The sequence below is a fragment of the Prunus avium genome, chromosome 1 (assembly GCF_965620075.1).
Source record: "Prunus avium chromosome 1, drPruAviu1.hap1.1, whole genome shotgun sequence".
NCBI classification, from domain to species: Eukaryota; Viridiplantae; Streptophyta; class Magnoliopsida; order Rosales; family Rosaceae; genus Prunus; species Prunus avium.
The window spans coordinates 20723371-20741436 of record NC_142284.1 but is presented as its reverse complement, the minus strand read 5'-3'; the positions used below and the strand labels follow the sequence as shown (position 1 = coordinate 20741436).

General features: G+C 37.4%; 2 pseudogenes; both read left to right on the top strand.

Moving 5' to 3' along the window:
• The first annotated feature begins 6124 nt into the window (after positions 1-6124).
• On the top strand, positions 6125-9682 carry LOC148297539 (uncharacterized; annotated as a pseudogene).
• A 2891-nt stretch (positions 9683-12573) lies between these two features.
• Positions 12574-13871, top strand: LOC148297538 (uncharacterized; annotated as a pseudogene).
• The last annotated feature ends 4195 nt before the right edge of the window (positions 13872-18066 follow it).

The following is an 18066-nucleotide window of genomic DNA, read 5'->3' as shown; positions in this document are numbered from 1 at the left end:
CCTTGTAGTTCAGGCCGTGAACCTAACAGCCGAGACCAGTTCCTCTCTCGGCTACAATCGTTTGACTAGGAAGACAGATCAAACAAGCGCACCATTCATCCATCCAACACTCATCAAAACACCAACGCACGGTAGACCGTGCTGGCACGCCCGCGCACAACCGCACCGCACCCAAAAGCAGGAAACCCCGTTTTAACACACATCCCCTCGGCCCGGAACTCCAGGCCGTGAGATTTGCGCAGCAGACAGTAACAGCACATGAAAAAGCATTTAACGCCGCCGAGAGAAACACTCGTCTCCAGCAGACAGTAACAGCACATGAAAAAGCATTTAACGCCGCCGAGAGAAACACTCGTCTCCAGTTGTCCAAGGTAGCTTCATCTTCCACAGTGCTATGAATATACTACAATTATACTGCAAAATCAGTTGTTTTTTTATACTGCAAAATATACTACATGGATATCCAGCATGGGCTGCTTGTGTTTTTTTATGGTCTTCATCCAACTGCTAAGTAGAATCTCTTCTAGGTTTTGCATGACCATATTTTGTCTATTTAGGTAATATAAGTTCTCAAGATAGCAGTGTCATAAATGTCAACATCAAAACAACCAGAATATGAACAATATATATTCCTAGAGGTACAGCAATTTATATACGAGGAAAATCAGAATTAACTGTGGATATTTGTCACCATTACCTAATATAATGTTAGAAGATAAATTGTGTTTTCCAGTTAATTACATTTTGTTTCAAATAATATGCAGGAAAGAACTGTTGCTATCATTTCACATATGCGCAAGGTTCATTGGTTTGAAAAATTTAACTAGTTTATCAGCAATGAGAACTATTTGGTTATCAGTGGACGTGATGCCCAACAAAATGAGATGATTGTCAAGTGCTATATGTCAAAAGGAGATCTGTAAGTCAACTTAGACGTTGACATAATGTGTTTTAGTTCTCATCTACATAAACTGCCACTGAAACAATAATTCATACCAGATTGTGGATTCCTTATCCACTCTTTGTAATTAGCTTTCCCACTTAGTCTCTATCCTATATTGCTTGGGTTGGAGAATTGGAGATACCTATAGTTAATACTTGGTTCCCTGTTTAGTCACTTTAGTAGCATGGCAATCTTATAATAATTATAGAAGTCACTAAGTTTGTTCCTTTGGTTTATTCAGTTTGTGTTTATGGTGTTTCTTTTGTGGTGAGATAGTAATCTATTTGCAAGTGATTAGAATCAATGAATTATATTTGGATAAGATTTGTGTTTGTGGACTTTGATGTTAATTTTGTAAGTCTTGTAGAAGGACCCGTTGTTGCTGATATTGTTACAAGGGAGGGGGATACAACAACTTGGACAATGTGCAAGAAGGCAGAGCTAAGTCAACCCAAAAACAAATTGATGAAGTTCAAATCAAATTAGTAGAATTTGTGTACTCCTTTATTTCTAATTATAGGTAGGAAGTATGTATGTAATATAATAAAGTTCGGTTAACTATGTAACAACTATTGAATCTTCAAGTTTTATGAAAGAAATAATTTTTGGTTGTATATATTTGTTAATAAAGCATTATAATTGGTTTTCTAGTTAAAAACGTTGTATAGAACCATAGGAAACAAAAAATACAATGTAACAGCTTGGGTATTAGACGACAAATTTAAAGATAATAAAACAATGACTTTATTGGAAAAATTGTCGTCTGTACATATAATCAATGACCCTTTTTAACATAATACCGTTGTCTTCATATACAATCAATGACGGTTTTTAACAAAATATCGATGTCTTTATCAATAAATGACTACGGTTTAAAAAACCGTCGTCTTTACCCTATAAATAACGACGGTTTTTCACAAAAACTGTCGTCTTTAGCCCATAAATAACGATGGTTTTTCACAAAAACTGTCGTCTTTACATAAGAACAATGACGGTTTTATTAAAAACCGTCGTCTTTACAGATAAACAACGACGGGGAAAAGCTGTCGTTGTTTGGTACTCCAAAAGATGGCGGTCGATTTAACGACAGTTTTCAAAGCATCACAACGACGGTAAATCCCCGTCGTCTATTTCGTTTTTTATAGTAGTGTAAAAAGTAAAATAAAATAAAAAGATGTCGAAACATGGGTTTAAAATAAGGTTCTCTTATAAAAATAGCTCCAAAATCATACAACTTTACAAGAAATAAATAAAGCCCTATCACTCTCATCTAATTCAATCTCAACTGGTTTAGTCCTTATCTTGCCCACTAATTCATCTGAAAAATTAAACAGGGTGAGGGATAAACAACTACCGCTCAGTAAGGACATGAAACCTTACCACAGTAGATTGATATAACTAAATTAAGTGACATACAATCATACAGCCAAATATCACATTCAAGGTCTTAAATATCGGAGGTATCGGAAATATCGGAAGTCAAAAAACACGGAAATATCACAGGAAATATCGGGATATTATTGGTATCGGAAAAAATTGAATAAAAACCACGGAAATTGTAAGAAAAACTTGGAAATTTTAATTGAAACTTTGCAGGATGTTTATTTAGTCAATTATCTATTAGTTTATCACAAAAAATTGGAAGGAAATGCATTGCATGATGGATTTAACTGATTTAGGTTGATTATATAGCGAGCTGGCAAACACCGTAAGTGTAGAAAATATGTAGTAATTAATGAAAGAAGATTAAACACACCATAATCATTTATATATAATGAGTTACTACAATATTTTACACTTTATACATTGCATGGTAAGATACATGAGTGACTTAGTACCACATAGAGTTCCTATGAGGTTCAAAATTTTCACTATATTCATCATCTCTATGTGTAGAGTAAGTATATTTTGAAGAGTAGTCATCAAATGAGAAATCCCCAAAATAGTTTTGCTTGTAATTGTTAACATGTCACCCATATGGATCCGAGATTGGTTGACGTTGTCCATAAGCAACATCATTTGAAGATTGAGTCTCGGATTCTTTCCATGAGTCGCTTGATTCCATCCCAACAGGAATGGGATATGAAGGGTAGGGAAATGGTTGGTTATGAGTATAACCATAGTTACTACTCATCTCATGTGAAAATTTGTTTCTAGCAAAAAGAATTCAAAACAAAACCATGTATATATATAAATATTTTAGTATTTTCACAAAAACATAAGTGATATGGTGGTTAAGATGTTGAAGGAGTAAAATGGTTTTCATAAATACCATGTATATAAATATTTTTGGGTTTTGTATCGGGATATTATCGATAATATCTCGATATATTGCCCAAATCATTCATAAAATTGTTGAAAATATCTTCCCGATATTATCGGGATAATATCGATATATTGACGATAACACTATGGTTAGTTGTTAAAATATCGGACCCTCAAAAATAAGATATTATCGGGATAATATCGGGGATATTATCGATATTTAATACCTTGATCACATTATTAATAATAATGCATGAATGAGCTTCAATTCTACTCCCATTAATTCATATAACTGGACAAGCAGACCTGCACGTCCCATACCATGCTTATACCACCTGGTCCCAAATGCCCATTTATATGAACTAACACCCATCTCAATCATCCCATAATTTCCCCATTTCTTAGTCATTTTGTCTAACTCCCTGTTGCCAGTCCCGCATCACTCAATAAAAATCATGTGCACTGTGGGATCCTTGAGATCTGGTACCTACCAAGAGTTAGACTCAACAACACAAAAGATTATTTCCATTACTCTCTTTTCCATCATTATTTTCTCAATCCAAGAACTCCAAATAATTTCCATGACATGATATAGTTCTTCTTTTCACATATCTCATACAAATAATGTAATCATTTAAATATCACCAATGTACATATAATCATGCCAACATTAATTAAATAATTAACAACACGTAAACACCCAATATCAAAAACATTCATCAAATTATAATATCACGCATGATATAGTGCTTACAGAATTCAATTAAATCAATCCCCATAAAGGCCACCAAGAAACCCCTACCTTGACACCAAAGCTTTTGCTAGAAATGTAAGATGTTTCCTAATTTTCCACCGCCTTCACAAACTCAGTCTCCCACTCCTTTTTTTAACTATTCTACTTCTCTCTACCTCTATTTTTCTCTCGCTTTCTATTTTATTTCTTCGTTCTATTGCCTCTACGCTTTTCTGAAGAGGGAAATAGGATTTGAAGAAACAAATGTTGTATTTATAGGACTCCAAGGGCGGTAGCTATGTTTATGAGATAACTTCAATGTTTAAAGATCAACTCCTTATTTCTTAAAGCCCAAGTAGCTTTTCTTTTACTCCAAGTCAAAGAAGGAGAAGAAGAAATATCATGAGGACACGTATTGATGGGTTAATTGACTTAACTATTTTTTTCATTGATATCTCATTAGTTTGCAAGTAAACTATTAAACCAATTTGGCTACCATGCAAGTAATTTGCATAGTTGATTGACACATGCTAATCACGTGGAGCATATAAGATAACTCCCCAATAGCCATGCATGAAATATTCCAACACAACTACATTTTACTATTTGCGCGACGAAGGATCATTCGTCGCACAAAATAACCATGCGCGACGGAGAAGACAAAGCGTACCGCAAAATTGTGCGACAAAAAAATTCGTCGCGCAAACTGCCTCTGTGCGACAAAAAATAGTATTATTGCATAAAGTTAGGAAAAATTAGCGTGTAACCGTGTATTTGGCGGGAAACTTTGCGCGACGATATGTATAGTCGCGCTAAGTTATAATGCGCGACAACAACACTGGATCGTCGCGCAAAGAACACGCGGGAAAAAACACGTGGGTTTATCGCATTTGGCGCCAAATAATTGGGCGACGAACTATTGCTCGATGATAAATTGGTAGCGCATAGTAACATGTGACGAATAAAAATCGTGTCGCGTGAAAAAAACGAGGCAAATTCTTGCGCGATGACGGATAGAATTTGCACGATGAAGTATCTAGACCACGTCGCGCAAAAAATGGATGTCGGAACATCCATGCGCGCTGGAAAAAAAAATTTGCGAGACGACAAAGACATTTGCGTGACAAAAATTTTGCGACGCAGTTCTATTTTTGTGATGCGCAAACGTTAGCCATCGCGCTAAAATGGATGTTGGCCCATCCATGTGCGCCGGAAAAAAATATTTTGCGGGACGACAAAGACGTTTGCGCGACGAAAATGTTGCGATGCATTTTTATTTTTTGTTGCGCAATCACTTCATGACTTTGCGCGACGTATTACATAATCCGTCGCGCAAAAGCGTTGTTCATTACTTAGTCAGGTTCAGCTATGGTAGAGGCAAACTGCAAAAAAAATTGCAGCTTGCCTCAGCCTCTCTCTCCCTCTGTCTCGAACGTTATCGGCCAATCAAACGCATCAATTTCATTTCGATTATGAGTTAAACTACCACTACCTCTGGTACGTTCATTGGGTATGTATTTTTTGTCGTTAGTGTAAAAATATTACTGTAAATTCATACTAACGCCATTAATTTCGTTGTATATAGGGATATTATATGTGATTAGCGATTTGTGGAGAACGATTGAGAAGGTATTTTCGTCGTTTTATAATATAAAAATATAAAATTAATTACATTATGTTTATATTGTGTTGTGAAATTATATTTATATTATGTTGTTCAATTATGCATGTTGATGTACGAAGTTAATTTTCGTATATTTTTTTTTGTAAAGCTTAGTTCCCGTTCGAGGATAGTTGGATGTCGCGCATGGATACGTAAAGCATGACTGCGGTCCAATTAATTCTTGAATTGTCCCATATTTTGGACAGTTTGGAAATGCATAGTCGTGTCACGTGGTTTACAGCTACAGGATTTGGTTTCGATTGTGGAGATTTTGGTGTCATCTCAGTACGTTCTTCGGGTGGTACGTAGGTATTTTATATCTACGGTACACCTCAAGAACTGTACCGAGATGCTGCCGAAATTCATCCACGTCGAAATCTAATCTCATGTAGCTGTAAATTACATGACATGACTATGCATTTCCAAATGGGATAGGGCCCTTACCGGAGGCATTAGGTGACGTTATGATTTTGTAAGAATACAACATGATTGTTGTATTGTGATTGTGGTTCCAGGAATTATGAGCAGAAGGTGGATACAGAACCCTAACAGGTGCGCAGATGAATATTTGGATGGAATCGAGGGCTTTATTCAGTTTGCATGGTCACACAACCCAGGTGCAACTAGAATTCGGTGTCCTTGTAGGAGGTGTAACAACATGTTGTCGGAGACAATTGAAACTGTTCGATTTCATTTAGTAAGGGATGGAATGATTGAGACATACAGCACTTGTAACCATCACGAGGAACAATTAGATATTGCTTCGTCTTCAAGGGCCACAAGAGTGGACAATGTTGAACCTATTGTGGATCCTAATGAACAAGTCATGGATATTATAAATGATTCTTTTCCATTTGCATTGAAGAGCAGCGATCAGTAAGGGGAAGATGACGTGCCTACACCAACGGATAGTGCAGAGTTCGAACAGTATGAAAAACTGTTAAGAAATGCCAACCAAGAGTTATATCCGGGGTGCGAGAGCTTTTTTGTTCTGACGGCGATTGTGGAGCTAATGCACGGAAAAATAAAGTACCGTATGTCGAACCTGTGTTTCGATTACTTTTTAGGGGTTTTCAAGAAAATGCTTCCGACGGACAATTGTTTGCCGAAAGACCACAGACAGGCATAGAAGATGTTGAGTGGTCTTGGATTGGGTTATGAAAAAATCCACACTTGCAAAAACAATTGCATGTTATTCTACAAAGAGTATGAAACATTGGATACATGCCCTATATGCAATGAGTCGAGATTCAAACAGACGTCTCATAATAGAATGACTAAGGTTCCACAAAAAGTCATGCGTTACCTGCCCATGAAACCAAGATTGCAGCGATTATATATGTCTACGCATACTGCCACAGACATGAGATGGCATAAGAAAAAACGGGTAAACGACGATGTGATGCGGCATCCTGTAGATGGGGAGGCATGGAAAGAGTTCGATCGAACGTTCCCCGAGTTTGCTGCTGATCCCCGAAATGTTAGGTTGGGACTTGCCACTGACGGATTCAATCCGTACAAGGTTCTAAACCAACACCACAGCACTTGACCGATTTTCGTATTCCCATATAATTTGCCGCCTTGGAAATGCATGAAAAAAGAGTACATGATGATGACTGTTTTGATAACTGAGGATGTGTACTTAAGGCCGTTGGTTGATGAGCTCAAGGATTTATGAACAAACGGTGTGCGCACGTATGATAAATCCAATGGGAAGATGTTCACTTTGCGGGCGGCAGTTGTGTGGACTGTGAATGATTTTTCCGCATATGCAATGGTGTCGGGGTGGAGCACAAAGGGTTATATGGCATGCCCTGTATGCAAGGAAGATGTAACTTCTGGTTGGCACGCTGGAAAAGTGTGTTACCTTGGGCATCGAAGATGGTTGCCATGAGACCACGAGTGGCGGGAAAATGATAAAGAGTTCGACGGGAACAAAGAGCATCGCGCAAGACCTAGAGAATCATCCGGTGATCAGATCTTGGAATAGCTTAACCGTTTGGATTTTGCTCCATTCGGGAAAATAGTTAGTCGGACCAGACCTGCTACACATATGAACTGGACACACAAGTCTATGTTTTTTGAGCTCCCATATTGGTCGAAACTAAAATTGAGGCACAATCTCGACGTTATGCATGTTGAGAAAAATGTGTTTGACACATTGATATGAACGATTCTAGATATCAAGGACAAGACAAAGGACACGATAAAAGCTCGTCTTGATTTGGAAAGAATGGGCATACGAAAGGGTTTATGGCTAAAAGGGGTAGTAATAAAGCTATAAGGGATCTTGCATTTTTTTCCATGAAACCAAATGACAAAAAAGTGTTTCTACAGTTTGTATCGTCTGTAAAGTTTCCTGACGGGTATGCTTCTAATATCGCACGTTGCGTGAATGTTGACGGGGGTAAATTTACTGGACTCAAGAGCCATGACTGCCATGTGTTTATGCAGCTCCTACTTTCTGTGGGGAGACACCTATTGCCAGAAGATGTAGTCAAGCCAATCATATTGTTGTCCAGATTTTTTTCCCAACTGACGGCAAAGACGTTGCGAAAGACAGACATTCATCAGTTGCGCGATGACATTGTCCAAGTCCTATGCAAGTTTGAGATGATATTCCCTCCAGCTTTCTTCACAAGTATGATCCACGTGATGGTTCACTTGCCAGAAGAGGCATTGCTTGCTGGTCCAGTCAACTATCGCTGGATGTATCCAATAGAAAGGTATATAATCCTCATCATTTCTGTATGCATCATTTGTTTGTATTCTTGCTACTTACTGATTTGCATCTTTTTGTTTTATTTTGGTAGGCTTCTCGGAGAGCTAAAAAAAAGCGTACGCAACAGAGCGAAGCCCGAAGGATCAATTGTAGAGGCTTGGGTTCAATATGAGGCACTTACTTTCTGTGGAATGTATTTAAAAGATGTGAACACGGCTTTCAATCGATCTCAGCGCAATAATGATGGAGGTGTGAGAAATGAGCAACTTTCCCGTACGTGGAGAGTCGTTTTCCAGAAATGACATGGAGGTAGCTCATTGGTTCGTATTGAACAACTGTGATGAGATAATCGCATACTTAGATGAGCATGAAGAGATGATGAAGCGAGAACATCCATCACATTTGTTTTCCAAGAAACACCGTGAATTGTTTCCAAAATGGTTTTTGGAATATGTAAGTTATAAGTGTTTTGTAATTGACATATATATTGTAGTATTTAAATTTCTCAAACTAACATGTGAATTTTTTGTATAATATTAGGTGACTAAGTTGAAATCAGAGAATTCCCCCAGTTACAGTGAAGAGTTATATAACTTGGCATTCGGCCCACTTCGGGCTGAATTGTTCTCGGGTTGCCATGTTAATGGCGTCAAGTTTTTGAGGACTGCACGAGATGACAAGTTGTGTACGCAAAACAGCGGTGTCCATGTTCCAGGTGGAGGCGAAAGTACGGACATTGATTTCTATGGCAAACTCACAACTGTCGTGCAATTGCTTTACAAAGACCGATACCAAGTAATCATGTTTAAGTGTCGATGGTTTGATACGAACCCAAATAGGCAGGGAAGTGTTAAAATCGATCATGGGTTACTATCTGTGAACATGAACAGAACATGGTATGATGAGGACCCCTACATTTTGGCAAACATAGCAAAACAGATTGTCTATCTAGATGACCCTAAAGCAGGGAGCGGGTGGAAAGTTGTTCAGCAGATGGATCAGAGGAATGTGTATGCTATACCAGAACTAGAACCATCTGACAACAACGTCGACGTCGCTGACCAACGTTTCGAATCTTCCATGGAAAATGATGCACAAACACTTATAGATACAAATGTTGTACAAGAACCTTTTCAGCTTGAAGGAGTGTCTTCAAGAGAAATACCGATTCAGTCAATTACAATTGACCTCAGTTATCTTCCGCGATACGATCCAACCGTGGGCCCGAACAACGATGATGATGTACTTATGGAGGAGGAGGAGGAGGAGGAGGAGGAGGAGGACGAGGAGGACGAGGAGACCGAAAGTGATCATAGCGACGATAACGAAGATTATTATAGTTCAGATGATGAATAATGTAATTTATTTGCGACTTGCCATGTAAAACATAGTAAATGAAATTATTTGTAATTTAATAATGTTAGTGTAAAGATTTTGGCAACTATGCTTGTTTGAATATATGTACTTGTTATATCCAAACCTTATATATGTGGAGAAATGAAACTTTGTTAAATAAATTGAGCTATATTTACTGAGACTTGCCTATTCATATTTTCACATTCTAATTTCCATTTATTCATATTCCCAACCATGATGTGGGGAACAATTAGAAGGTCTACGCCTTAGTTTTTTTCCTATCTCTTGAACAATCTTGTTGATAAACTTTGACTCGTGTCTGAAAAGTTGCAATCCAAATGAAAAAAGAATTCAAACATCCTTGCAATAGTACAATCCGTCAACTAAGTTGATTTTTCCATCAATTTTTGCACATCTACTTATTTGAAAAACCAAACTTTCAGATTTGTTTGATTTGCTTAAAATGAGCTTGGGGTTTCTGAAAAACATTCAAATGGAATTCTAAATTTTTGTTCCATTCTGATTTCCATGGATTAGGCATCAAAACTTTCCTTGGATTTGATGTTGAAAATTTGCTAGTTTTTAAAATAAGCTTGATGCTTCATGTTGTGGTGCTTCGTAACTAAAATCCACAAATGTACAACTTTTTTTATAATCAATTGTACCTATGTTCAAATTTGAGCTTCCATTTATCTAATTTTAGTTATCTATCCTAAAAACATTTATTGGATAATTCAAAAATATTATAATTAACACACCCTGATAGAGAAAAATCATATTAAATCTCCATTAACAAAAAAAAAAATTTGAAATAATAGAAAATCACCTTTGCACAATGAATAATATTATGGCGTCGCTCAAGGGCAATTTACGGGACGGAAATCTTCGTCGCGTAGGGTAACAAATATGTATAAAAAAATCGTAATACAAGTTTTACGGTTGGATCGGTGAAACTAGTTTCGTACAATGCGTAGCCTCATTAAAACAATATATTCACTAACATTTCCATGCTTTTATTTTGTTTAATTTTTATAACTTTAAACACGACATGCGCGACGAACAGAAGACTATTCCGGCGCGCAATCAACCATCCTGCGACGCAAGAAAATATGTCCCCTGTGCAATGTTACAATTATCCAGGGTTTAGGGTTTAGAGTATGCGCGACGTGGAAAATATTTTTCATCGCGCAAGTCGTCAAAATTTTGGCGGTTAATATCCCGCATATTAAAAAGTCTTTCAGCGATGCCGTTAGTTTCTCCGTCACGCAAACTGTGACACATTTCCTCTTCGTCGTGCAAGTCCGCAAACATTTTATGAAAAAAATGCACAATTTTGTTCGACTTCAACCTCTCAGCCCCTCTGTCTCTCTCTCCTTCGAACCCTAAAAACCTCTCAGCCGCTCTCTCTCCTTCATCCCCTCTCTGTCCCTCTCTCCTCCGTCCCCTCTCAGTGCCTCGTTCCTCCGTCAGACGACGGCCCTTCTCTCTCTCTCTCTCTCTCTCTCGCTCGCCATCGCCGGACTTGCGTGCTCTCCGGTCTCCCTCGAAACCCACTCGGTAAAATTCCCAACACTAGCCCCGATTAATAATTTCAACTGTGAATTTTTGTTTCTAAAATTTGTGGATTAATATATATGTTTTGCTGTTTCAATTTCTATATTTATTTTGTAAGTGTTTAAATTGCTTAGTCTGGTGGTTGGTTAGGAAGCCTATGTTTCAATTTCCTCTTTGTATTGGATTTGTATTTTTTTTATTTCAGATTTGATTGGAGGTGTTGAAATAGTGTTGGATTTGTGATTTTGTAGGTGTATTGCTGTTAGATTTCAGATTTAATTGGAGCACAATTTTCTGTTTTTTGTATTTTGATTACTTTTCGGGGGCTTTAAAATATGTGCAACTAACCAATTTTGTAATTTTGCTTTGTTGAGATGAATATCTGATTTTTGTGGTCCGTGTATCGTGCTCGTATCTCTACACTGTGTATATGGCAACAACTTGGGTTGCTTGTTTAATAAACCATGCTATAGTTTACTTGTGTTTTATGATTTTCATTAGGAGGTTTATCTATTCAACTATTTTTTTTAATCACATACCGACTCTTTAATAATTTGGGCAGCAATTTGATTTTTCTGGAATATGTGCTTCTGTTTTTTTTTTTTTTATAAAGAATACATGTTTCTGTTTTTTTTTATATATATAAGAATATATGTTTCTGTTTTGTTTGCTTTCAACAATGTGCATCTGTTTTTTTTTAAAAATAAGAATACATGTTTCTGTTTTTTTTTTTAAATATTGAATTTGTTGTTGATTAGTTGTTGAGGTTTTTTTTTTAAAAAAAAAACATTTTAGGAAAGGATGTTTTAATTTTAAGACCTTATCAGTTGTGCAGATGTCAGACCTTATCAGACGTCGTAAGACGGTGACGAGTCCACATAATTTACCTCCCCCGACTACGACGTCAGCTGTCACTGCTCCAGCACAGTTGCACGACGTGCCAGCTTTTCCCAACGTCTCCCATGCACCGGTGTCATTAGAGTCATCAGTGGCGCAAACCTGTTAGTGCGTCATCGCCCTCCCAACATGACCGACACCGCTTCGACCTCCGCTGCTGGTGCGTCGGATTCTCAAGCAGGTAAAGATTTCCTTCAACTACAGATGTTTCGTACCATGATTTTAGTACGATTTGTTATTTAACGTTAATTTTATATTTCTTTGCAGCCAAGAAGAACACCTGGGGACCTTGTCGCCAGTTGAATACGGCGAAGGTCACTCAGGTGACCAACCCTCGTATCAACATCAGATACGACGAGCGTCATCGGGCTGCACCTACGGCGGACCAACATAGCTCATTGGTCCACGATGTTGGTTCAGTCATTCGGACCCATTGTCCGATGAAATGGAAGTCTTGGAAGGCCATGCCTGACAAGGTGCAGATGGAGGTGCGTGGACAGCTGTCGGTATGTATCCTACCTTTTAATTGTTTTCCCATCAAATTTTATATATTTCTAATACTTAATGTATGTAATTAATTTATTGCAGATGAACTACAATTTAGAGCATCGACGACGATTGTTGGCGTACATCAACAGACTCTTAGCTGAGAGGTACAAGCAGTGGAAGAGCGACCTGCACCACCATTTTCAGGCATATGATGATCCGCAGGTCGCTCTTCAGGAGGGTTGCCCGAAGGAGCTTGAGGGGCGGGAGGATAGTTGGGAGTGGCTTTGTGGTCATTTTCAGGGGCCGATTATGTGGTATTTTTTTTTATACTAAGTTCAAAATTATTACACGTTTCTTACTAATGTTTTTTAATTTTTTATATTTCATTTGAATTTCAACTAATACGTTTTATTTTTTGTATAACAGAAGATGGCCAAAGCAAATAAGGGCAATAGGGCGAAGAAGACTCTTCTCCACCATTCAAGTTCTAGGCCCTTCTCCTATAGGATGGAGGCGTGGCGGCAGGTAATAATAAAGTTGTTTTTATTTAATTTTTAATATGTCATTAATATTAATTTGTTTTTTTCGTACTAACATTTTTTTTTCTCTTGTTCAATTTAGGGGGGTTCCAAATTCTCAGAGATTGACGTCTTTGGCGACGTTTATGTTCGACCTGGGAATGAGTTGGCGGAGTCCCTTCATGTAAGTAATCTTTAATTTTAATTATTATCTTACGCATTCAAGTTTCATGGTTATTATATGAATGTTTTTAATTAATATTTTATGTTATGTTAAATAGATGACCATGATTGAGAAGAGCCAGTTGGTTCTCCAGGAGTCCGCCTCCCAGCTTCCTCCTAATACGCCGCTCGAGTCCGTGGCTCCTCCACAGGATGCGGGGTTTCAGATCTTGACAGAAGCTTTGGATCAGACTCTCGGGAGGCGGCCAGGGACATACTATCGAGGGATGGGGAATGCCTGGCGGCGGGAACCTAGACCCCGTTCATTGTCCCAGTCAAACAGTGCTATGACATCAAAGTTGGCCCAGCTTGAAGCCTGGATGGCTACGGTGGACCAGCTTGAAGCCCGGCTGGCCCAGGTGGACCAGCTTGAAGCCCGGCTGGCCCAGGTGGACCAGCTTGAAGCCCGGGTGGCCCATATGGCCCAGCTTGAAGTCCGGATGTCCCAGATGGCCCACCTTGAAGCCCAGATGTCCCAGATGGATCAGTTTCTACAGTCCCTCGCCTAGTCCGGCATTCCCGTACCGTCTTTTGTTCCCCCGTCCACCTCTGAACCCATCCAACCCGAGCATGGCCACCAAACCTCTACCCCTGTCCACAATGTCCAGACCTCCGAGCCGCATTTGCCAGATGACCAAGTAGATTTTCAAACAATGTTTGATTAGTTTTTTACTTTCTTAATTACATTTTAAACATTTCTCTTGTACTATACATTTATATTATGTTATAACAAAAAATTTCTCTTCACACTACTACAAAAAGGGCAAAAGACGACCAGAAAAAGACGACGGTAGAACAAAAAACCGTCGTTGTTTTTAAAAAGACGACGGTAACAAAAAACCGTCGTGAATAAGTGACTTAAACAACTAAAAAATGGAGATACTGTTGAGAATTTTTTTATAACGACGCACACAAATAAAAAAGTGTCGTCTTATTAAAAAGCTTTTCTTTAGAGTTAAAATCTGACCAAAAAATAACGACAGCAGGTATGACAAGCGTCGTCTTTTAAAAATCAAGTGTCCTTTTTTTGGTAAAGGCATGGTTGTTTTGAAAGAACTGTCGTCTATTATATGTAAAGATGACGGTTTTTTTTATAAAAAGGGTCGTCTATTATTAAGTAAAGACGACGGTTTTTTATAAAAAGGGTCGTCTATTATAATTAAAGACGACGGTTTTTTTATAAAAAGGGTCGTCTATTATAAGTAAAGACGACGGTTTTTTTATAAAAAGGGTCGTCTATTATATGTAAAGACGACGGTTTTTTTTATAAAAATGGTTGTCTATTATATGTAAAGACGACGGTTTTTTATAAAAAGGGTCGTCTATTATATGTAAAGACGACGGTTTTTTATAAAAAGGGTCGTCTATTATATGTAAAGACGACGGTTTTTTTATAAAAAGGGTCGTCTATTATGAAGTAAAGACGACGGTTTTTTTATAAAAAGGGTCGTCTATTATGAAGTAAAGACGACGGTTTTTTAATAAAAAGGGTTGTCTATTATATGTAAAGACGACGGTTTGAAAAATAGCGTCGTTTGAAAAACCTTTTACGTCGCTTTTTAAAAAACTATGACGTTGTTATGTGTGTACAACGTCATTTTAAAGAAATCATGGTTTAGAAATGCGCTCTTCGATAATCATCGACGGAAAACAAAAAAACCGTCGTTAACAATATAAATAAACATGACGCTTATTACATCTATACCCTAAACCCTAAACCCTAAACCCTAAACCATAAAATATAAACCCTAAATTATATATATATGTTTAAATAATTTTAGAAAAGGGATTATGGTTTTACGGCCTAATATATATTAACCATAAACCCTAAACCCCAAAAATAAACCTTTATCCCCCTAAACCCTAAACCCTAAACCATTAAAGTATAAGTGATGTTGTGACTCATGAAAACATTTTTCTTTTTGGTGGTAATTTTAAATTTGTATAACTCAAACTTAATTTTTTAAAGCTTAAGGGGGAAGAAAATATCTCAATGACTTCATAGGAGTTGACGTTGCATTTTTTGGATTTATTTTAAATTTATTATGAATATTTCGAATTAAATAGAATAAAATATTATTAATAAAACCCACAAACCACGTCGGCATTAAGAAATGAAAGACGTTGTAAATCATAATAAATGACTTAATTTTAAAACAAACGAATGACGGATTATGTAAAGACGACGGTTTTTTATGAAAAGGGTCGTCTATTATATGTAAAGATGACGGTTTTTTTTTTAAAAAAGGGTCGTCTATTATATGTAAAGATGACGATTTTTTTATAAAAAGAGTCGTCTTTTAAAACACGCTAAAAAAAGGCCGCTTAAGTGAATTCGCGCTCAACAAATTTTCAAATTTTCCCCCGTCTTTGAAAACCTTATCTCTCATTAACAAGCGTCGTCTTTTAAAACACGCTAAAAAAAGGCCACTTAAGTGAATTCGCACTCGACAAATTTTCAGATTTTCCCCCGTCTCTGAAAACTTTATCTCTCCCTCCTTGAAACCTCCTGAGCTCCTCTCTTCTTGAAACCCTCCTGAGCTATCTGAAACACTCCATCTCTCACCTTTCTACTCCTCATACGTACCTACCAGCCATCGACGCCATCGAAGCAGCGACGCCGTCAACGCCATCGACGCAGCGACGCCATCAACGCCATCGTTCTTCGCATCAGTCATCACTAGCCGCCATCGACGCCATATTCACAGTCAACGACGACGATGTCCTTGAAAACATATCTAGAGACCTTGCGAGATGGGAAAATCCTAGAACATCAGATCTGGTCTTCGATGTCGCCTGAGGTTCAATGACAGATCTCCATCACGCCTTCTTGGTGAGCTCTCGCCATCCACGTCACAGAAGCAACTCTAAGTTAGTCAAAATGTTCTTCTGTATTGTGTTACAAATGAACTTTTCCTGCATAAGCTTATGCTTGTATAGATGATGCATATTTTTTGTTAATTAAGATGACCTTGAAAACAGATCTAGAGACCTTGCGAGATGGGAAAATCCTAGAACATTAGATTTGGTCTTCGATGTCGCTTGAGGTTTGATGACAGATCTCCATCGCGCCTTCTTGGTGAGCTCGCCATCCACGTCACAAAAGAAACTCTAAGTTAGTCAAAATGTTCTTCTGTATTGTGTTACAAATGAACTTTTCCTGCATAAGCTTATGCATATTTTTTTGTAGTTAAAATGACAGCAAGATAATGTAATCTTATTGTGGTTTTTGATTGCTTGGGTAAGATGACATGGCAAATAGGTGCTGCAGCTTATATCAAGTGTAGCTCAAAGGCCAAGATGACAACTTAGAAGAATATAAGATCCATTTGACCAAGATGACTTAGAACACTACTCCAAGATGACAGCTGAATGTGGAGAACAAGTACAAATTGTGGAAGATACAACAACCATAGGTTAATGCTTTGGATATGGTATTTTGTAATTATAGGTTATAATGTTATAAATATGGTATTTTGTATGGATATAGTAGGAATCAAGATTGGTAAACAATGTAATTACAATTGAATCTTCAAGTTTTATGAAAGAAATAATTTTTTAGGATATCTAAAATGAAATTAGTACATCATTTTTACAGATAATAAACGGCGATTTTTTGGAACAAAACCGTCTTTTTTAGATTTAATAGACGTCTTTGGATATAATAAACGACGGTTTTTTCAGAAAAAGTGTCATCTTTACATTTAAATAGACGACGGTTTTTTCAGAAAAAGTGTCGTCTTTACATTTAAATAGACGACGGTTTTTCAGAAAAAGTGTCGTCTTTACATTAAATAGACGACGGTTTTTTCAGAAAAAGTGTCGTCTTTACATTTAAATAGACGACGGTTTTTTTCAGAAAAAGTGTCGTCTTTACATTAAATAGACGACGGTTTTTTCAGAAAAAGTGTCATCTTTATATTTAATAGACGACGGTTCTATAAAAAAAAGTGTCGTCTTTACATTCAATAACGACGGTTTTTTCAGAAAAAGTGTCGTCTTTACATGTAATAGACGACGGTTCTTTTAAAAACCGTCGTTTTTACATATAATAGACGACGGTGAATTACCGTCGTAGTTTGACTTTCAAAAAGACGACTGTCGATTTAACGACGGTTTGAAAAAGAAAAAGACGACGGCGTTTCCCCGTCGTCTATTTCAATTTTTGTAGTAGTGTCATTACATTTTTTTATTGTAATTTCATTTCATTATAAAAATAAAAAAACCAAAAAATAATAATAATTTAATTACTATTTTTGCGCAACGAAATGAATAGTCGTCGCGCAAAATCATTTAAAACAAAATACAAACCCGTAAAACTAAATTTTAAAACAATATATTTTACGTTTGCGCGACGAAATGTTTCGTCCCCCTAAAGGAAATGTGATGAGTACAATTTCGTCGCGCTTTGTATTTGCGACAACTACTATTTCGTCGCGCAAATTCTTTGCACGACGGAACAACTACCGTCCCAGAACTGTTTGTGCAACGAAGCTAAATTGTCGCTCAAATATTTTGCGCGACAAAACGTGTACCGTCCCTAAACTGTTTGTGCAACGAAGTTAAATCGTCGCACTATGTTCTTGCGATGACTGTTTCTTCGTCGCGCAAATAGTTTGCGCGACAAAACAACGACAAAACAATAGCCATCCCTGAACTGTTGGTGCAACGAAGTACGATGCGCGACGAAAGACCAGAGTATCT